Source organism: Crinia signifera, chromosome 19 (genome assembly GCF_055691185.1).
Source record: "Crinia signifera chromosome 19, ASM5569118v1, whole genome shotgun sequence".
NCBI classification, from domain to species: domain Eukaryota; kingdom Metazoa; phylum Chordata; class Amphibia; order Anura; family Myobatrachidae; genus Crinia; species Crinia signifera.
In genome coordinates, this window is record NC_139226.1 from 89,092,890 (window position 1) to 89,118,048 (window position 25,159).

The window sequence follows — 25,159 nt, forward strand, 5'->3', positions numbered from 1 at the left end:
CACGTGTCCATTGGCGCAATTCAGCAACACGGGAAGCAGGCCGCATCCCTGGAAATATGCTATCGCCTCCTCCTCCTTCTGAAGCCATCTCAAATTCACTGTAAATCACTAGCACTCACTCACAAATCTCCACCAGCTCTGAGGTACACTTCTTCTCACGACAGAATATCACCTCAGAGTGATTTCTGAGAGGATCTGACAGGGAGCGGGAACGGGAAAATCGCATCGCTTGGTATACTATAACGTAACACAATGCAATGCGATTTCACTACGTTTGCATACGTAATAAAACTGGGCGCCCTGCTAGGAAACAAGTACCGGTTCCCCACCCCTGGGTTATAGTAGTGTTCCCGCTAGGCTGTTTTAGCGGGGCGCTGCGCCCTGCCCGTTTTTTAAAGGGCAAAATGCGCCCTGCCCCTCTAGCAGCGCCCCGCTAAAACAGCCTGGTGCCTGCCCGACTCCTTGCACGGGGAAGCCCAGCGCCGCCTTAGACGGCGATGCCCGGAGCTTCCCCGGCATCAAGGCACCTTCCCCCTGTGGTGACAGCATCTTCGGCGCAGCTTAGTGACGCCAACGGCCCAGCCCGCCCACTTTTGTGACGCCGGCAGCCCGGCCCGCCTACTTTCGTGACGGCGGTGGCACGGCCCGCCCACTTTTGTGACGCCGGCGGTCCGGGACCGCCCACAAGTGTGCCGTCGGCGGCCCCGGACCGCCCCCCGGCGCCCTGCCCGACACAATTTCTAGAGTGAACACTATATAGGATCAACTGTATGAAGGTGGACATACAGTACATTAGGTGGACCTTTAAAAATCGACAGGGCTTAGGTCGACACATGAAATAGATAGTCATGGCTAAGGTCGACAGGGTCAGAAAGTTGACAATGGGAAGGATGACAGTCAAAAGTTCGACATGAGTTTTTCATCACTGTACCGCTGCGCTCGCCATGCTTCGCACGGTGCCTAGTGGATGGTAAGGTATGAAATACCCATGGCTAAAAAAAACGTGTCAACCTTCATAGTGTCGACCTTCTTTGCGACCGTGTCTCCTTCTTATGCCCCCACTACTACTAATGGCCACTAGACACAGCCATGTGCCCATCTACCATTATCACTGCCTCATACCAACAAATGCTATTCAATTACATTGACTATTCTCTTATGGTGTGTACACACTTGTATAGTTTAGACTATATTACAATTTAGACTATCTGCATACAATATATACAATTTAGACTATATAGTGCAGATCGGCACTATATAGTCTATGCAGCCAAGACTTTCTGGCTGCAATATGAAAGTGCACATCGGGATCGCAAGGGTTAAAACCTGTGCAATCTGCATGAGATCCAGATGAGATTTTGACTATATAGTCAAAATCTCATGCACATTGTACAAGTGTGTACACACCATTAGCCTAAAAACAGGGGGAGGAAACCCTCTGATTTCACGTAAACTGCAGAATCAATGCATTTCCACATGCCTTAACCCCCCAATTTTGCAGTTTCCTTGCAGACTTCCCAAGCATACTGCCCGCTGTGCTATAAGTTACCACCAGGTCCGCTGACTGGCGCTGTGTTTCTGTAACCCGCAGGATGGGGCAGGTTTACACAGGGAAGACTACAGTATATGAAGGCGTGAGATCCACAAGAGCTGTAAGTCCCTGCCTGTTGGTTTGTAATCCTGACTGGGGGCCTCATTCAGAGTTGATTATTGTGCTAGTTCGCAATGAGTTTGATTATTGAATGACTGCGCATGTAGACTCTGCATGTACGGACCAAAATAATGTAAGAAATATTTAATCGCAATCCTCTCACAATTTGACTGCTAGGAAGATGGGTTTTTGGGGTGATAACCGGCGTTTTTCAGGGAGTGTCACACAAGTGTGCTCAGACTGGGAGAATCATGCGATGGGGAGTGAGTTGCGTATGGCTGTGCGACTGGATAGTGCATAGTGATAGTTTTGCAATGCTCATAGATTTGCACATGACGGGTTTTCTTTCTGTATGGGCGGCGGCTATCTACTCGTAGTCATTTGCAAATTTGCAAATGAGCAATCAGGTCTGAATCAGGCCCTGGGTGGCTAATACCCCATCCAAATTACACGATCCCAGCCGAAGCCGATATTGGCGGGGGGAGGGAGTGATGGGGGGAGTGGCGGCAATGCTGCATCTGTAGCATGGCTGCCATTAATGAGGACCTCTCTTGTATGAACTGTTCAGATGCACGAGCGTGTATGGTTAACGATGTTGAGCATACACACTAGACCAAGAGTCCCTGTTCTCCCCTTCTCCCCCAACACCCCACCCTATCCCATGCCACATAAATGCAAAAAGGCACCTTAGAAAAATACCTATTCCTCACTTTTTGAGATGCTGGGTCACTTCAGCCGCTCTGCCACTCCACAATCCAGTCCAGCCGCCCTGCCTGCTGTGCCCACTCTGCTGCTCCACACTGCAGCCACTCCATGCTGAAGCTGCACTGCCCGAACTGCCTGCTCTGCAGCCGCTTACAGCTACTGCACCGCAGCACTAATCTATACTCTAGAGATGGTCCGGTTCCCTATCCTTTGCGGCCCAGAGTCGGAACGCGGTCCGCCAGTTGCCTACCGCTGCTATAGACCATCTGTACTGTTAAATATTAATACTGTATTCCATTCTGTTTACAGATGCCGTACTTACTCCAATGCACTGCAGAGTGGGAGATTTTGGATTACATGGAAACCCCCCTCTTAAAATCCTGCATTTTGACAATGAAAGTGACCCAAATATGGGGTAAATTTACTAAGATGGGAGTTCTATGGAAGATGTGATGTTGCCCATATCAACTAATCAGATTCTGCTTCTTATTTATTTACCACTTTCTAGAATATAGGATTGGTTGGTTACTATGTACGTGCATGATGACAGCAGCTGTCGGCAGATTGGATGCTATATGGAGGGACCGCTATATACAAGTAATGCAATATGCAGTTACCTAGGCTGCTAGACCTTGTATACAATACATTACATACATGAGCATGCTGTACCCCGTGTCACGCTGACATGTCCTTATTGAATGTTACACAGATACACAGCCACACTCCCTGCTCTCCAGCTGGCTGAGCACTGGAAATGGCTGATTAGGGAAGCAGTTTCTGTGAAATTGGCTATTAAAACAGAGAGATAGTTAGGTATATGTAGCTGCTGTCAGGCTGCGTTCCTCCTGTGGCCCCGTCCTCTGCACATCCAGGGCCGCTCTGTACACAGCACCTGCCACAGGCAGACAAGACAAAGTCCTGAGCGGTTTATTATTCTGGATGACTGCAGACCTGAGGTCGGAGGGCCCCGCTCATACATTGACGTGTATGTTTACTGACGACTGGAAACCAAAGGACAATTGCTGATTGGGAGCGGATTAGCTACATTACAGGCAGGGAAATGAGGTTACGAGCACTAATCAGTGCCATGAATCAATATTATTTTGTGTGTAGGTCAGTATAGAATAATTCCAGCGGGTTCAATGGTAATGAGATCCGGGGGACACAAGCATACAGTACAATTTCACAGAGCATGCAAAGCTCAGGTAATGCAGACAATGAATAACCTGCAGACACAGCGCGGCGCCCTTGCTGAATTACAATTTATGTTAATGTGACAGGGGTGCAGCAAAGCATAAAGGCTGCAATTCAGTAAGGTGTCCTGCAATCCACCAATGAGACCAAGCCCCAAAACATACAGAAACACCTTCTTCTTCTACTGAAGATGGGATGCTGAACATCGCAACCAATCGGATGCTATCTATTATCTTCTAGAAGGTGCTAAATAAATAAGTAGTAGAAACATATTGATTGCTATGGGCAACATACCATCTTTAATAGAACCTTAGTAAATTTACCCCAATGTTTCTATTACTAATAAAACTTCTCACTCTATGGAGAATTAGCAGACACTGAGATAAGAAGACACTGAGATAAGAAGACTGCTGTTTCACAGGCTGTGTTCTCTGCTGTAGGGATATGGAGGAGTGGGTTGCTGATAGACAACATTAGGGACTGCTGTGCCCAGATTACCACAAAGGTACGACAAAGGACTGCTGTCATTTGTGGTACCTGGCTGCAGTAAATAATCCACAAGATTTTATTTATGATGCAGGGCAGCAGGAGATAAGAAATTCAAATGGGACTCTCCCACAGATTCCTGGAGGGTTGCAGCTCTGCCTCAGATGCGGTAGAGGTGAGAATCCAGGTCGTGTGACAATGGGCCTGATTCATACCTGCTTGCTGGGCTGCAAGTATTCGGAGCCCAGTGAGCATGTAGCTGCAGCCCCGCCAAACGCACCTCCCGCACTTCCTGTACAGAGCCATGCACACACAGGAAAAATCATACAACATCAAATAATTTTCCACCTGCTCACAGCGCTGAGTAAGCCAAAACTTACACAGAGCTGCGTGGGGAGGAGGCCGCAGATTATGTCAGAAGCCCTCCCTCCCCATGGCCGAGGAACGCCTGTGTTTTAAGAAAATGCCAGCAGCACACCCTTAAAACACCCGCAGGGTGTCAATCACCCTGCAAGCAGCGAGTGAAGATAACCTTTGCTTGTTGCCTTCAGGTGGACGGTTCGTGCATGCACATGGTCATTCGATAAATTGGTGTCTCTGTACATCCAACCCCGAGAGAGGGCTTTCCGTGTTCTCCGACTCTCTAGCGTGTAACCCTGCAGACAGAGGACACTAAAGGGTGTTGTGGCAGCAAAGGATCACCTTCATCTCTCTGAGCCTCGTCAGTGCTGCGAGATGGATGTCAGGGTGTTATCTCTGCGATTAGGCCGAGCATAGAACAGGTTCTGAGCTCTTATCAACCAGTCAGGACTCACGAAGCAGTGTTCATGGGTTTTATCTGCACGACACAGACAAAGTCCCCAGCTGATTACTCCATTAATTTGTTAATGAACCTGTCTAGAAGACAGGTCCTCAACATGATCTGCCCTTGCATGTTCCTCCCCCCGCAGCATCCTTGCCTATCACCCAGGTACGGTGCCCTCATGCTGCACCGCCACGATCCGTCTGACAGGGTGACCCAATACACCACAGGAAACGGTCACTGCACATGTTACATGTGTGTTATTCTGTGCATGTCTCAAGTGAAACACATCAGTAATGCCTGGTTAGATAGGAAGATTATATCCATTCAGTCTTCACTTTAGATAACAATTTTTAATATTCGCCAGATAGAAAAAAAATAACATTCAATCCAAGCAGTTCAGAATATGCAACACGGCAGTGGGTGACAGGGAGAGGCCGAGGTCGACAGAGAGAAGCAGAGGTTGACAGAGAGAGGCAGAGGGTGACAGGAGGTGGGTTAGAGGGGCTTATTCCTAAGGGATCCCAGTGCACTGCATCTGCTGCACCAACGGTACTGTAGTTCCGCCTCTGGGCCACATGTAGTTATATACCTATACAATTACAAACACATCTGAGATAACAGAGGACAATAGCTTGCTCTGATATACAGTAAATAACAAGACTGCATATAATGTAGAATTATTTTAGTCCATGAATTGGGAAAATCAACAACAAAGTTTGGGACTAGGACTAGGGGTAAGCTGATGGGAGGCTACACATGTCACTACTATGGGAGGATATGAAGACGTCTGTCACTAGGATGGGAGGCTACACATGTCACTACTATGGGAGGATATGAAGACGTATCACTAGGATGGGAGGCTACACATGTCACTACTATGGGAGGATATGAAGACGTCTGTCACTAGGATGGGAGGCTACGCATGTCACTACTATGGGAGGATATGAAGACGTCTGTCACTAGGATGGGAGGCTACACATGTCACTACTATGGGAGGATATGAAGACGTATCACTAGGATGGGAGGCTACACATGTCACTACTATGGGAGGATATGAAGACGTCTGTCATTAGGATGGGAGGCTACACATGTCACTACTATGGGAGGATATGAAGACGTCTGTCACTAGGATGGGAGGCTACACATGTCACTACTATGGGAGGATATAAAGACGTCTGTCACTAGGATGGGAAGCTACACATGTCACTACTATGGGAGGATATGAAGACGTCTGTCACTAGGATGGGAGGCTACACATGTCACTACTATGGGAGGATATGAAGATGTCTGTCACTAGGATGGGAGGCTACACATGTCACTACTATGGGAGGATATGAAGACATCTGTCACTAGGATGGGAAGCTACACATGTCACTACTATGGGAGGATATAAAGACGTCTGTCACTAGGATGGGAAGCTACACATGTCACTACTATGGGAGGATATGAAGACGTCTGTCACTAGGATGGGAGGCTACACATGTCACTACTATGGGAGGATATGAAGACATCTGTCACTAGGATGGGAAGCTACACATGTCACTACTATGGGAGGATATGAAGACGTCTGTCACTAGGATGGGAAGCTACACATGTCACTACTATGGGAGGATATGAAGACATCTGTCACTAGGATGGGAGGCTACACATGTCACTACTATGGGAGGATATGAAGACATCTGTCACTAGGATGGGAAGCTACACATGTCACTACTATGGGAGGATATGAAGACGTCTCACTAGGATGGGAGGCTACACATGTCACTACTATGGGAGGATATAAAGACGCCTCACTAGGATGGGAGGCTACACATGTCACTACTATGGGAGGATATGAAGACGTCTGTCACTAGGATGGGAGGCTACACATGTCACTACTATGGGAGGATATGAAGACGTATCACTAGGATGGGAGGCTACACATGTCACTACTATGGGAGGATATGAAGACGTCTGTCACTAGGATGGGAGGCTACGCATGTCACTACTATGGCCCTTATTCTGGTTGGTGCGGCCAGAGCCGCACACGGTGCTCTGGCCGCACAAACCAATCCCCGCCCACGAGACGGATCGCCACGGCCGTCCGTACACGGACGGCTGGCGATCCGCATAAAAATGGTGGAGGCGTACGCCTCCACCATGGTGGGAGCTGCCCCCTGCATTCGATGGTCGTCGACCATCGAAGGCAGGTCCGCACGCCCCAGCAGCTCCCGCAAGCTGAGACCACACGGACAATCGTCCGTGTGCTAGCTTGTATGGGGGCTGAGAGCTGACATCCGGCGACGTCAGCTTTCCGCCCCCATGAGTTGCGTCATACCCTCATTACCATGCATACGCCCCGCGTTTGCATGGGAACGCCCATGAAACGCGGGGCGTACACATAGGGAAATGAGGGTATGAAGCCCCTCACGCCCCTATACGCCCCCTTTGCGGCGGACGAAATACGTCTGCGGCGAAGGGGGCTGCACATGCGCAGATTGACCTCTGCGCATGTGCAGAATAAAAACATCGGCGGTACGGCCGCACGCGGGCCGTACCGTCCGAATTAGAATAAGGGCCTATGGGAGGATATGAAGACGTCTGTCACTAGGATGGGAGGCTACACATGTCACTACTATGGGAGGATATGAAGACGTATCACTAGGATGGGAGGCTACACATGTCACTACTATGGGAGGATATGAAGACGTCTGTCATTAGGATGGGAGGCTACACATGTCACTACTATGGGAGGATATGAAGACGTCTGTCACTAGGATGGGAGGCTACACATGTCACTACTATGGGAGGATATAAAGACGTCTGTCACTAGGATGGGAAGCTACACATGTCACTACTATGGGAGGATATGAAGACGTCTGTCACTAGGATGGGAGGCTACACATGTCACTACTATGGGAGGATATGAAGATGTCTGTCACTAGGATGGGAGGCTACACATTCACTACTATGGGAGGATATGAAGACATCTGTCACTAGGATGGGAAGCTACACATGTCACTACTATGGGAGGATATAAAGACGTCTGTCACTAGGATGGGAAGCTACACATGTCACTACTATGGGAGGATATGAAGACATCTGTCACTAGGATGGGAAGCTACACATGTCACTACTATGGGAGGATATGAAGACGTCTCACTAGGATGGGAGGCTACACATGTCACTACTATGGGAGGATATAAAGACGCCTCACTAGGATGGGAGGCTACACATGTCACTACTATGGGAGGATATGAAGACGTCTGTCACTACTATGGGAGGATATGAAGACGTCTCACTAGGATGGGAGGCTACAGATGTCACTACTATGGGAGGATATGAAGACGTCTCACTAGGATGGGAGGCTACACATGTCACTACTATGGGAGGATATGAAGACGTATCACTAGGATGGGAGGCTACACATGTCACTACTATGGGAGGATATGAAGACGTCTGTCATTAGGATGGGAGGCTACACATGTCACTACTATGGGAGGATATGAAGACGTCTGTCACTAGGATGGGAGGCTACACATGTCACTACTATGGGAGGATATAAAGACGTCTGTCACTAGGATGGGAAGCTACACATGTCACTACTATGGGAGGATATGAAGACGTCTGTCACTAGGATGGGAGGCTACACATGTCACTACTATGGGAGGATATGAAGATGTCTGTCACTAGGATGGGAGGCTACACATTCACTACTATGGGAGGATATGAAGACATCTGTCACTAGGATGGGAAGCTACACATGTCACTACTATGGGAGGATATAAAGACGTCTGTCACTAGGTTCCTTGAACATCGCCGCAATATCCTCAAGGGTTCTCTACTACATAGTGTCTCCAGACATTTTTCTGAATATCATGAAAAAGACCCTAAACATCTGAAACTAACAGGATTGGAACATATCCCACCCACAAAAAGGGGCGGGGATAGGTTCCGAACTTTATGCAGACAAGAAATTTTTTGGACCTTTAAAATGGACTGCCTTTTCCCAAGGGGGCTGAATGAGGCAATGGAACTTAATATTGTCCTCTAAGGCAATCTGGCTATAACAAACACATACATGTTATATCTTATTCTTTTTTATAATATGTTTTTCTTAGCTGCTATATACCAAATACATTTTTTGATATTTCCCTGATAAGGTCTCTTTCTAAATAAAAATAAAAATAAAAATAAAAATAAATATAAATGATCATAATGTGGCAATATATAAAAATAAATTTCTCAATGACGAAAGTTATAGTATATCTTAAATCCATCTTAATAACTCCATAATATTTGGAAATCATAAACTATGTTTTATGTATTCTATAACCATTGTGTTATTTACCCATTTTTTCTGATGTTTCCTATAACCCTCCTTAACCCCCCCCCCCTCCCCTCCCTCCCCCCCTCTGCCCCCCTTAGACCCACTTAGCAAAACATCTCTAAATGTCCAATTAATAATTTTGTTGGATAAGATTTCATGCAAAACCTCTGTTCCCTTTGAATATAACTTTATATATATAAAAAACTGTTTAGAATTATGTGACATTATTTTGGAACGCATGTGCGCTCCACTACATGTGAGTTAGTTAGTTCCGCTAACGTTAATGTAACACGTATGGTCATGTGATCTTCCATTGCTTTTAGCTATGTCTCCAGCTCTAAACATCTCAGCCATCACCATGGTTACACTTATTGTGTGATCGCGCTGACGTCCGCTCTACACGTATGAGCGCACTGACGTATGTATTGCTTCCGGGATGGAAGCGGAGGCTATCTGCCCTTATGGGTGGAACGCATATGCGTTCCACCGTTCGTATTGCGCTTATACCTGTAACTCTGTGGCATTTAGCTATGTACACTTCTCTCTGGCTATGAGCGTTATACCATCTCGCTCTTGGCAGAGTGAGATCCTCACTATATGTTGACTATATAATGTATTTCCTCAGATTAAACGGTCCTTCTCCCGATCACGTGATCTGGCTCTGGTCACGTGACCGGAATTATTACTATGAAATAACTCCTTTTTATAGACTTCCATGAGGTTTTTCTATGTGACATTAAATGTTTTTAGTTCCTAACTAGGATGTATGTCTGCCTTCTTATTTTCATATCAATTTTTAGTATGGTTTATGAAATAAAATTATAAGTGTATTCCACAGGTGTATTGACTCCCCCCATTAGAAGGGGTATATATACCTGTACCTGGTAACCAGTCCCACACCTTTGATAAAGCTGCAGGACGCAGTGAAACGCGTTAGGTGACTTTCCTCAGCCTCTGGACCCCACTGTGGACATCTCACTATATGTGAACGCTACCACCTCCATTTCCCATTGTGGTTTCTTCAAAACAGGCGGACACCGTGGTTAGCAACTCCTGGTTATAACATCCATACCAGTGTGAGTTGCCGTCGACACGGAAGCCATAACCCACCACAGCAATACCGACTGGGCATTTCGTTTTGGATCCTCCGGCGATTTGAGACTAAGAACAACATCTTCTCTCGCTGTTCAAGTAAGAGGATTGATTCCATCCGAATTCATCTGTTTTCCTCCAGTGGCCATCCCACCTGGCCACCAACATCGTGAGGACTCCCAGCTTTGCTACAACTTTCGTGGGACATCACTGTTCATTCTGGTAATGTGCACTTACCTGATCCTCAATAAGTGAACCCCATATTCCACAGCTGTGTCCATTGAGGCGAGGATTTATTCATAACTTTCAATTTTATCCTTTTTATATTGGTTACATTAATTCCAATTTACGTTTATTTCCCTACCTTATTCCTTATTGTTTATTTGTATTATTGTATTATTTATATGCATTTTTAACAGTAAAATTGTTACATTTTTACCATTGGTATTATTCATTGTGTCAAGCGCTGCTCGACTCGCCTAGTGCGTGTCTCCTCTTTTCCTTTTCTAAAAAGTGGGGAGTGACTACCCCCACATTGAGCAGCTGCTTCAATTGAAGGATCAGCTCTATACCAGGCGCCTGATTATTCCTTGTGAATAGGATATGAAGACGTCTGTCACTAGGATGGGAGGCTACACATGTCACTACTATGGGAGGATATAAAGACGTCTCACTAGGATGGGAGGCTACGCATGTCACTACTATGGGAGGATATGAAGACGTCTGTCACTAGGATGGGAGGCTACACATGTCACTACTACGGGAGGATATGAAGACGTCTCACTAGGATGGGAGGCTACACATGTCACTACTATGGGAGGATATGAAGACGTCTGTCACTAGGATGGGAAGCTACACATGTCACTACTATGGGAGGATATGAAGACGTCTGTCACTAGGATGGGAGGCTACACATGTCACTACTACGGGAGGATATGAAGACGTCTCACTAGGATGGGAGGCTACACATGTCACTACTATGGGAGGATATGAAGACGTCTCACTAGGATGGGAGGCTACACATGTCACTACTATGGGAGGATATAAAGACGACTCACTAGGATGGGAGGCTACGCATGTCATTACTATGGGAGGATATGAAGACGTCTGTCACTAGGATGGGAGGCTACACATGTCACTACTATGGGAGGATATGAAGACGTCTGTCACTAGGATGGGAAGCTACACATGTCACTACTATGGGAGGATATGAAGACGTCTGTCACTAGGATGGGAGGCTACACATGTCACTACTATAGGAGGATATGAAGACGTAATACTAGGATGGGAGGCTACACATGTCACTACTATGGGAGGATATGAAGACGTCTGTCACTAGGATGGGAGGCTACACATGTCACTACTATGGGAGGATATGAAGACGTCTGTCACTAGGATGGGAGGCTACACATGTCACTACTATGGGAGGATATGAAGACGTCTGTCACTAGGATGGGAGGCTACACATGTCACTACTATGGGAGGATATGAAGACGTCTGTCACTAGGATGGGAAGCTACACATGTCACTACTATGGGAGGATATGAAGACGTCTCACTAGGATGGGAAGCTACATATGTCACTACTATGGGAGGATATAAAGACGTCTGTCACTAGGATGGGAAGCTACACATGTCACTACTATGGGAGGATATGAATACGTCTGTCACTAGGATGGGAGCAGTGGCGGATTCAGGGGGGGGGCACCCGGGCACGTGCCCCCCCTGTCATTTATTTTGTAGCTGAGGACCAGGGCTTTCTAACGAGCCCAGCCCCGTGTCTCTAGCCCCCCGGGAACCGGAGATATCGCCTGGCAAACCTGTAACGTTTTTTCCCCATAGGATAATATGGGACCCGTCAATTCCGACCCCCACCCGATTCCGATGGCTGCCAGTTCCCGCCCTGGCATCACAGAAGCTTGTGGTTGATTTTATTCAATTCCAAATCGCTGGGACTTCAATATGATACCAGTCTGGTCCAAATCGGTCAATCGGTTCCAGAGATATTGCGTGTAAATCGATTTTTTAATTTTTGAAATGTAATTTCATGGCTGTTCATGTTCTTTGAGGACAGATTACTCTGGAACCAAACGTTCCAGTTTCCCTGGACCAAAATCATTCAAAGCCCACTCAAAAGTTCTTCAATATAATACTTGTCTCATGTAAATGGGTCAGTTGGTTCCGAAGATATAGCCGGTTATGCATTTTCTGGTGTGAAAGGGGTATTATTTAAAATAGCCGGGACCTGAAGTGCTCTGAATACAGCCAGGCTCTGCCACTGTCAGTGGCTATCACTTCTGCCTGGCGGCGGCTGTCCCCCATTTACCACGAGCATGTATTCCCCCTTGGCAATGAGCATGTAATCCCACATGGCAACGAGCATGGAACCTCTGGCATTGAGCATGGAACCCTTGGCAATGAGCATGTAGAGAAGCAGCACTTATGTAGCATAATTTTTAATAGTCATTATGGTGTTTGGCATAACACATAATGGACATAATGGCGTGTAATTTAACGTGTAATGGACATTATGGTGTAAATGTTTAATGCGAGCCTTTGGTGGACAATGTCCCTGTTTATGAAGTGTATTGTGAATTTTGGCTTAATCTGTGTGGCATTATGTAAATTCTGGCTCAATCCGTGTGGCATTATGTGAATTTTGTCTCAATCCGTGTGGCATTATGTGAATTTTGGCTCAATCCATGTGGCATTATGGGAATTTTGGCTCAATCCGTGTGGCATTATGTGAATTTTTTCCCAATCCATGTGGCATTATGTGAATTTTGGCTCAATCCGTGTGGCATTATGTGAATTTTGGCTCAATCCATGTGGCATTATGTGAATTTTGGCTCAATCCGTATGGCATTTTATGCATTTGGCTCAATCCGTGTGGCATTATGTGAATTTTGACACAATCCATTTGCCATTGTGTGAATTTTGGCTTAATCCGTGTGTGTTATTATGTAAATTTTGGCTCAATCCATGTGGCATTATGTGAATTTTGACACAATCCATGTGGCATTATTTGAATTTTGTCTCAATCCATGCGGCATTATGTCAATTTTGGCTCATTCCATTTGGCATCATGTGTAAGGGGCAAGTATAATGGGGTCTAGTATTTTGTTGCATAATGTGTAGAAGTTGTATATGGTGTTGACACGCCCCTGTTGAGTGGCCACACACCCTTTTCCGGAGCGCGCCTTTGGCGCTCGCACAACTACATCCTTCACTTTTGTCGCCTTGGTGGGCCTGCGTACTTTAAATGCCAGGGCCTATTTTTAATTCCATTCCCACCCTCTCCTGCCGCTCTCTTAGCATGTACACTGGCACCACTAACACCGCCCCTCCCCCACCCAAACCCTTTTTTATCATGGTGCCCCCCCTGTCATTTTATCCTGGATCCGCCCCTGGATGGGAGGCTACACATGTCACTACTATGGGAGGATATGAAGACGTCTGTCACTAGGATGGGAGGCTACACATGTCACTACTATGGGAGGATATGAAGACGTCTGTCACTAGGATGGGAGGCTACACATGTCACTACTATGGGAGGATATGAAGACGTCTGTCACTAGGATGGGAGGCTACACATGTCACTACTATGGGAGGATATGAAGACGTCTCACTAGGATGGGAGGCTACACATGTCACTACTATGGGAGGATATGAAGACGTCTCACTAGGATGGGAGGCTACACATGTCACTACTATGGGAGGATATGAAGACGTCTCACTAGGATGGGAGGCTACACATGTCACGTTATAAAGTAGTCTGGGGCTACGATGGGAGGATATGAAGACGTCTGGTGCTACGATGGGAGGATATGAAGACTTACAGTATGTCTCTACAATTGGAGGATGTGAAGACGTCTGGTTCTACAATTGGAGGATGTGAAGATGTATGGTGCTACGATGGGAGAATATGAAGACTTCTGTCTCTACGATTGGAGAACATCAAGACATCTGTCGCTACGATGGAAGTATATGAAGACGTCTGCCTCTACGATTGGAGGATATGAAGAACTCTGCCTGTACGATTGGAGTATATGAAGACGTCTGCCTCTACGATTGGAGGATATGAAGACATCTGCCTGTACGATTGGAGGATATGAAGAACTCTGCCTGTACGTTCGGAGTATATGAAGACGTCTGCCTCTACGATTGGAGCATATGAAGAACTCTGCCTGTACGATTGGAGTATATGAAGACGTCTGCCTCTACGATTGGAGGATATGAAGACATCTGCCTGTACTATTGGAGGATATGAAGACGTCTGTCGCTACGATTGGAGGACATGAAGACGTCTGTCGCTACGATTGGAGGACATGAAGACGTCTGCCGCTACGATTGGAGGATATAAAGACGTCTGTCACTAAAATGGGAGGATATCAGGTGCTAAGTGGGGAATATAAAGCAATTTGATTCTGTTATGGTGCTGTGATAGTGATATAAATGTAGCTTGGTGCTAATAAGAAGATATGTGAAGTGGTTTAGAACATAGATTAGTTAGCATGGTGCTATAAATGGGAAGGTTGGTAGTCGTGTGGGTAATGACAGGCAATCAACTAAATTATTTTCTCATTTTCCCTTTCCCCAGTTGTGACACACGCCGCTTTGCATACACATACAATTTCCTGTAGCATTTATCAAGCCTTGCCTATTGTTCCTCTAAATATAGCTATATGCCTAATACATTCCAGTAACACAAGAACAGTAATGAAAGCCCATGTATGTATAACTGAGCATAATAATATGGAAACAACAAGAGAATATAACTACACATTCCCTACACCTCTCCTGCTCTAACGCACCACCCTGGACTGGGGAGGAGACGATGACACTACAGGCTAGTACAACTGCATAAAGTCAGTCTGGCTTACCCTCTAACAGAATCTTGCAGCAGGCGATACATTTTCTGTACAGATTACTGGCATCGCCAGTGTTGACTGCGAAGTTTAGAAAGAATAGCTGCAGTCTATAATTTACTACTTAAGATTTTTAAGCTCAAATAATAAGCATTTTAGTCATCGATGGCAATATGTTCTGTAGGATGTTTACCTCAGGAGTCATCACAGAAGTACAAGAAAATAGAAGTACAATTAAATTGATGTTTTTGTAATGTAGAACAGGGCACTGTTCTGTATCTCATGTATAAGATACCCAGATACTAAAAGGTCAGACTGGACCTGATTAAGAGGTATACGCCATTCAGACACAATACAGATGTTCACGTAGATAAGCGATTCTTTGCAATAATAGGGTGCTGGTGTTATACAGAGTTTATGCACAAAGATGCTACAGCGATCTGGACAGACGGTATGAGAAATGGGTTTGCAGAGTGTGAAGCAAATTAAAAAAAACAGCCTGCCTCATGGGTGTGTTGTGGGAGTGTCAGAGAAATTGGCTGCATTCCTAAACACGATGCGACAGCCGCAGATGCCATGGTTAGGAATGGCCATTAATAGTGTAAAATTATGCAATGGATGACCATCGATAGTTTTGGTCATCCATTATGTTTGACTGATTGGCCTGTGGGTCAATCAAAACACATAGGCGGGGCCTCATGGGTGTCAGGGCTGGAGCTATGTTCAGTGTCCCGGCACTTTGAAAAAAATAAAACAGCAGCAAAACATCAGTGCCATTGATGGAGGGAAACCATCTGGTTCTCTGCCATCGTTGGCAAAAGTATTCAACATTAGTCATAAACCATCGATGATTAGGAATCATGGCCGTCCCTAGCCATGGTCAGATGGAGAATCAGCACCTAACATAGGACTGGTGCACTGTTGGTGATGTGTAAGGAATCCCTGGTGGTGTTACAGACTGCAGAGGTGCAGAACGTGGGTGTCCCAAAGCTCAGACATTCGGTTGCATGGCAATACACCAGAGGAAATAGACATTTGCATATTATCGCAAGTTCGACATGTAGCAACGGACACAAGAACGTTGAACTTACAGTCTGGAAACCCTGATAGCGTGGAATGAATTGAAAGACTTTTCAGCGGAAATTTACAAGCAACTGTCTGACACAGAAGTGTACGAGAGGTTGTCACAAGACCCAACTGAGGGATACAAAGCCGAATTAGACCAAATTCTATCAGCGGCCTACGGCAATGGTTGGATTGGAGAAAAAGTACGTAAAGCACTAACTCAGGACCATCCAACGGTCCCAGTACTGTTTACAGTACCAAAAATCCACAAGGCCCTAAGTAACCCTCCAGGCCGGCCTATAATTAGTGCCCGCAATTCGATATACCAACCTGTGTCACAATTGCTAGACAGCATAGTCCAGCCCATCATTATGTGACAAAAGACCCACATCAGGGACACTACAGACTTCCTGAATACCATCAACCAAATAGGAGAAGTGTCCCAAGGTACCAGTCTGGTTACCATGGATGTCAGCAGTTTGTTTACCAGCATCCCACAGCAAGAAGGCCTCGATGTAATGGAGGAATTTTTGAGAAAGGAGCAAATGTCCGCTCTGAACCTAGGACTGTTCATGGAGCTTATGAGGTTAACATTAACCAAAAATTATTTCCTCTTTAATGGCCATTTCTACAGAAAAAAGACGGGATGTGCCATGGGAAGTTCAATATCACCATCTTTTGCAAACATATTTATGTTTAAACAAGAGGAGGAAATGTTCAACAGTGATTCCGCAACAAGGGACAAGGTCATCTTGTTGATAAGATATATAGACGACCTGTTCATGCTGTGGGGTGGTACCCAAATTGAACTGGTTGACCTGATGAACAAAATCAACAACAGAACTTCCCCTATCAAGCTAACCTACAACAGTTCCCTGGAAAAAATTGATTACTTGGATGTAACGGTCAGTATTGTTAATAACATCATACACACTGACCTTTACTCCAAGCCAACGGACAAGAACACAATCTTGAAGTACAACAGCTTCCACTCACGTCCTCTCAAGGAAGCCTTACCCCGCTCCCAGATGATTAGAGCTGCTCGCATCATCAGTGACCCAGAGAAACTACCAGAGGCACTGGACAACATGGCAGCAAAATTTGAAGTGAGAGGATATGAACCCAAGAGACTGTCACAAATCAAAGAGGAAGTACTAAAACTGGATCGAAAGACCCTGCTAAACTCCAACTCCCAAAACCGCAAGAGAATGGAGCAAGACAGATTACCGTTTGTAGTGAGGCTCAGCACAGCCAGCCCAATCCTCCCCAGAGCAACAAAGGTCCTTTGGCCAATAATAAAGACAGACCGGGTCCTACCAGGCCTGAGGGGCAAAAGACCCATGCTCTGTTACACAAAGGGCAAGAGTATACGGGACACTATAGTCCACAATGACATAACGGGCTTTGGCGAGAGCATACAAAGACCAACCAACTTCTTAACCAAGCAAACGGGCTGTTACAAGTGTGTGAAATGCACCACTTGCCAAGACATGATAACCGGGCACAGTTTTATCCATCCAGCCAACGGACGGGCATTCCCCATTAAGCATACACTCAGTTGCCTTTCTACACACATAGTGTATGTAATTAGGTGCCCTTGTGACCTACTGTATGTAGGGAAAACAATCAGATCTATGAGGGAACGTATGGCCCTTCATAGATCGGCCATCCAACAGGCACTTACAGGCAAAAAGAAGAAGAATGCTCCAGATCAACCAGTGGCCAAACACTTCCTCGAGGCCAAACACAAGCTTTCGGACCTCAAGCACATGGCAGTCGACCATATCCCACTATCCATCCGCGGAGGTGACAGAAATGGCAACCTCCTCAAGCTTGAAGCAAGATGGATTTATAAATTGAACTCATCCAGCCCGGTCAGTCTTTCTGTGATATAAATATATATCTTTCATTCTAACCATTTTTTCTTACAGAAAGGCTAAATAGCCTTCCTGGTCGACATTCAATAAGAGTCGACTCAGGAGACGCTCCAGCCATTATAACAGTCATCACTGTATTCTGGTCCATTTAATTGCACTACTAGGTGTTGTAATGGTGAGAAGGCTCAGAGAGCTAACATGCCTCGCAGAGTGTGTGTCGACGCCAATAAAAAGAATCTACACACACAAAGCGACGCAGCTAAACACTCGATAAGAGTGGCAGGTATCCATGAGTTGTTACCAGTGTATGCATTTTTAACTTTTCTCTTATATTAATTTTTTTCACCACAGAGTCACGTCAAGTTGTCACAGCAATAGAGTTTTTACAACATAAGCTGCACTGGCAGCTTTCTTACAGTATATCGCAGATACAACCTGCGTTTTATTCACCCAACTCGCCAGCAATGAATAGCTGGGTTTTACACTCTGGACGCAATGTCCAAGCACTGCAGTAGCAAACACTTGATCCCGGCCAATAGGTTGTGTTTTATTACATTTTCAATGCACACATTTCTAAATGTTCATTATCACTTATGTATTTTGTATCTTTCCCCATCCCAGACTGCGGCGGACAACAGCAGGGATAAACGCCATCACCCGCAGTGGCCAGTTACCATGACCACCACCAAGCTTGCGTTCCAGCAGCTATTCTCAACAGAACCCAGACAAACGTCATTTCCGGGCGACTACATCTGGTGAACGTAGCGCAGTGTCCCGGCCGGCTTCCCATGCAGGTGGGAGGGCAGAGTGTGATCCAGCACTGTATTTAAGGTATGCACTTTTGTTTTATCATTGTTACACTGTTTTTCACCTTGAAAAAGGAGCGCCAAGCTCCGAAACGTTGGTGTGTTTTTCTTCAAATATACTTCTTTTGAAAATTTCCTTGGAGTGCAGTGATTCTGTCCTGAACATACCCATCTATCCTTCAAGGGCACCGGGGTACCGTGACCACCGCCGGGAGAGTGTCAGGCCGCCATCCCCCATATATATATATATATGTCACTGAGCAGAACACTTATATAAACTGATCAAATCACGTATGTCCCGTTGGTTACATGAGGCTTACGTCACGTGGACACGCTGTGAGTATGAAGCTGCAGTGTTAGGAGATGATCGTGTGCTATGTACAGTATCATGGTAAGCGATAAAATAGCGTATACACACAGCTAGGGGTCTCTGCATATATCTTACACACAGTATATACACAACTAGGGGTCTCTGCATATATCTTACACACAACTAGGGGTCTCTGCATATATCTTACACACAGTATATACACAACTAGGGGTCTCTGCATATATCTTACACACAACACACACAACTAGGGGTCTCTGCATATATCTTACACACAGTATATACACAACTAGGGGTCTCTGCATATATCTTACACACAACTAGGGGTCTCTGCATATATCTTACACACAGTATATACACAACTAGGGGTCTCTGCATATATCTTACACACAACACACACAACTAGGGGTCTCTGCATATATCTTACACACAGTATATACACAACTAGGGGTCTCTGCATATATCTTACACACAACACACACAACTAGGGGTCTCTGCATATATCTTACACACAGTATATACACAACTAGGGGTCTCTGCATATATCTTACACACAGCACACACAACTAGGGGTCTCTGCATATATCTTACACACAGTATACACACAACTAGGGGTCTCTGCATATATCTTACACACAGTACACACACACAGCTAGGGGTCCCTGCATATATCTTACACACAGTATACACACAGCTAGGGGTCTCTGCATATATCTTACACACAGTACACACACACAGCTAGGGGTCCCTGCATATATCTTACACACAGTACACACACAACTAGGGGTCTCTGCATATATCTTACACACAGTACACACACAACTAGGGGTCTCTGCATAGATCTTACACACAGTACACACACAGCTAGGGGTCTCTGCATATATCTTGCACACAGTATACACACATCTAGGGGTCTCTGCACATATCTTACACACAGCACACACACAACTAGGGGTCTCTGCATATATCTCACACACAGCACACACACAGCTAGGGGTCTCTGCATATATCTTACACACAGCACACACACAACTAGGGGTCTCTGCACATATCTTACACACAGTACACACACAACTAGGGGTCTCTGCACATATCTTACACACAGTACACACACACAACTAGGGGTCTCTGCATATCTCTTACACACAGTATACACACAACTAGGGTCTATGCATATATCTTACACACACCACACACAACTAGGGGTCCCTGCATATATCTCACACACAGTACACACACAACTAGGGGTCCCTGCATATATCTTACACACAGCACACACACAACTAGGGGTCTCTGCATATATCTTGCACACAGCATACACACATCTAGGGGTCTCTGCACATATCTCACACACAGCACACACACAACTAGGGGTCTCTGCATATATCTCACACACAGCACACACACAACTAGGGGTCTCTGCATATATCTTACACACAGCACACACACAGCTAGGGGTCTCTGCATATATCTTACAGACAGCACACACACAACTAGGGGTCTCTGCATATATCTTACACACAGCACACACACAACTAGGGGTCTCTGCACATATCTTACACACAGTACACACACACACAACTAGGGGGTCTCTGCACATATCTTACACACAGTACACACACAACTAGGGGTCCCTGCACATATCTTACACACAGTACACACACAACTAGGGGTCTCTGCATATATCTTACACACAGTACAGACACACACACAACTAGGGGTCTCTGCATATATCTTACACACAGTACACACACAACTAGGGGTCTCTGCATATATCTTACACACAGTACAGACACACACACACACACACACACACACACACACACACAACTAGGGGTCTCTGCATAGATCTTACACACAGTATACACACTGCTAGGGGTCCCTGCATATATCTTACACATAGTATACACACAACTAGGGGTCTCTGCATAGATCTTACACACAGTACACACACAGCTAGGGGTCCCTGCATATATCTCACACACAATACACACACAACTAGGGGTCCCTGCATATATCTTACACACAGCACACACACACACACACACAACTAGGGGTCTCTGCATCATAGTTGCCTACCCTCCTGCATTCTGCAGGAGACTCCATGAAACAGCAGCAATCTCCCTCATTAGTCTAGCAATCTCCCTCATTTCACCTAGCCCACATTACACTGTTACATTTTTGGGGAAAAAAGGAATAAGAGACAGATACATTTACATTGAATCATCAGTACCATTTCCCAGCACTTTACCAAGTATAGTAGCATTTACTAACTGCTTTGGGGCTCATCTACATTTGTATATAAGTAATTTTAAAAGATTCCTCTCAGATGTAGCAGTACACACCCACGATTTTAGGTGCCATGTTCACAATCTCTTTTCACAATCTCTCCATATATGGAACTAGACACACCCTTTGGGTGGAGCATGACACACCCCCTCAGTGGGGCACTGTGCAAAATTCTATTACCAACTACAATCTCCCTGAAACTCCTTTTCAAAAGTAGGCAAGTATGCTCTGCATATATCTTACACACAGTACACACAGCTAGGGGTCCCTGCATATATCTTACACACAGTACACCAGGGTTGCCGACCCTCCCGGAATTTCCGGGAGTCTCCCGAAAATCGGGTCCCCCCTCCCGGCCCCCGGAAGGGTGGGCAACCCTCCCGGATTCAGGGGCACCCCCGCTGTCCCCCGGATCGCGGCATTAAAATGTCGCAATCCTCGGGTCTCAGAGGAGGGGTGGAGCTAGAATGTCACAATCGCGTCATTTTATCCCCGCCCCCTCCACGGAGATCCGTAAATGTACTGTTTTACCATCATGGGGGCGGGGCTTAGTGATGTCACGCTTAAGCCCCGCCCCCTGAGCGGCTGCTGCAACTCTCCTCTCCGGGCTTCTCCCAGAGAGGAGAATAACAAAGTCGCCAACCCTGCAGTACACACACAACTAGGGGTCTCTGCATATATCTTACACACAGCACACACACAGCTAGGGGTCTCTGCATATATCTTACACACAGCACACACACAACTAGGGGTCTCTGCACATATCTTACACACAGTACACACACAACTAGGGGTCTCTGCACATATCTTACACACAGTACACACACAACTAGGGGTCTCTGCACATATCTTACACACAGTACACACAACTAGGGGTCTCTGCATATATCTTACACACAGTATACACACAACTAGGGGTCCCTGCATATATCTTACACACAGCACACACAACTAGGGGTCCCTGCTTAGATCTTACACACAGCTAGGGGTCTCTGCATATATCTCACACACAGTATACACACAACTAGGGGTCCCTGCATATATCTTACACACAGCACACACAACTAGGGGTCCCTGCATATATCTTACACAGTAAACACACAACTAGGGGTCTCTGCATATATCTCACACACAGCACACACACAACTAGGGGTCTCTGAACATATCTTACACACAGTACACACACAACTAGGGGTCTCTGCACATATCTTACACACACACAACTAGGGATCTCTGCACATATCTTACACACAGCACACACACAACTAGGGGTCTCTGCATATATCTCACACACAGCACACACACAACTAGGGGTCTCTGCACATATCTTACACACAGTACACACACAACTAGGGGTCTCTGCACATATCTTACACACAGTACACACACAACTAGGGGTCCCTGCACATATCTTACACACACACAACTAGGGGTCTCTGCACATATCTTACACACAGCACACACACAACTAGGGGTCTCTGCATATATCTCACACACAGCACACACACAACTAGGGGTCTCTGCATATATCTTACACACAGCACACACACAGCTAGGGGTCTCTGCACATATCTTACACACAGTACACACACAACTAGGGGTCTCTGCACATATCTTACACACAGTACACACACAACTAGGGGTCCCTGCACATATCTTACACACAGTACACACACAACTAGGGGTCCCTGCACACATCTTACACACAGTACACACACAACTAGGGGTCTCTGCATATATCTTACACACAGTATACACACAACTAGGGGTCTCTGCATATATCTTACACACAGCTAGGGGTCTCTGCATAGATCTTACACACAGTACACACACGGCTAGGGGTCCCTGCATATATCTCACACACAATACACACACAACTAGGGGTCTCTGCATATATCTTACACACAGCACACACACACACAACTAGGGGTCTCTGCATATATCTTACACACAATACACACACACAACTAGGGGTCTCTGCATAGATCTTACACACAGTACACACAGCTAGGGGTCCCTGCATAGATCTTACACACAGTACACACACAGCTAGGGGTCCCTGCATAGATCTCACACACAATACACACACAGCTAGGGGTCCCTGCATATATCTTACACACAGCACACACACACAACTAGGGGTCTCTGCATATATCTCACACACAATACACACAGAACTAGGGGTCCCTGCATATATCTTACACACAGCACACACAGCTAGGGGTCCCTGCATATATCGGACACACAGCACACACACAACTAGGGGTCTCTGCACATATCTTACACACAGTACACACACAACTAGGGTTCTCTGCATAGATCTTACACACAGTACACACACAACTAGGGGTCTCTGCACATATCTTACACACAGAACACACACAACTAGGGGTCTCTGCACATATCTTACACACAGTACACACACAACTAGGGGTCTCTGCATAGATCTTACACACAGTACACACACAGCTAGGGGTCTCTGCACATATATCTCACACAATACACACACAACTAGGGGTCTCTGCACATATCTTACACACAGTACACACACAACTAGGGTTCTCTGCATAGATCTTACACACAGTACACACACAACTAGGGGTCTCTGCATAGATCTTACACAGTACACACACAACTATGGGTCTCTGCATATATCTTACACACAGTACACACACAACTAGGGGTCCCTGCATAGATCTTACACACAGTACACACACAACTAGGGGTCTCTGCACATATCTTACACACAGTACACACACAACTAGGGGTCTCTGCACATATCTTACACACAGTACACACACAACTAGGGGTCTCTGCACATATCTTACACACAGTACACACACAACTAGGGCATAGTTGCCTACCCTCCTGCATTCTGCAGGAGACTCCCTGAATTAGTAGCAATCTCCCTCTTTCCCTCATTAGTCTAGCAATCTCCCTCATTTCACCTAGCCCACATTACACGGTTACATTTTTGGGGAAAAAAGGAATAAGAGAGATTCATTTACATTGAATCATCAGCACCATTTCCCAGTACTTTACCAAGTATAGTAGCTCTTACTAAGTGCTTTGGGGCTCATCTACATTTGGATATGTCATTTTAAATTACACACCCATGCTTCTAGGTGCCACGTTCACAATCTTATTCCACAATTTCTCCATATATGGAAGTAGCCACGCCCTTTGGGTGGAGCATGACACGCCCCCTTAATGGGGCGCTGTGCAAAATTCTGCTACCAACCATAATCTCCCTGAAACTACTTTTCAGAAGTAGGCAAGTATGAACTAGGGGTCTCTGCATATATCTTACACACAGAACATACACAACTAGGGGTCTCTGCATAGATCTTACATAGTACACACAACTAGGGGTCTCTGCATTTATCTCACACACAATACAGAGCTATGAAATCAAATTCTGATTAACATACATTTACCCAACATACAGCAGCAATTTACTGTAGTTTTTCAGTAACAGGAATACATTATTATACAGGATGCTGTGCTGTATTACCTTATAGGATCATGGGAGGGTGAGAAGCTAGGGCCACTGAGAACTAGCCACGTCTTACTTAAGAGATGATAGATAGATTTACACAGGTTCTGTGGCTGAATAAAACTAAGGGACTGATTCAGACCTGTTTGCACAGGTTTGAATTCAGCCCGGCCCTGATGATGGGGGTCT

General features: G+C 45.8%; 1 protein-coding gene across 4 annotated transcripts in view; it reads right to left on the reverse strand.

Moving 5' to 3' along the window:
• The window catches only part of LOC146042715 (opioid-binding protein/cell adhesion molecule homolog), a 503,537-nt gene that overhangs the window by 203,989 nt on the left and 274,389 nt on the right, over positions 1-25,159 (reverse strand). The window lies entirely within an intron of this gene.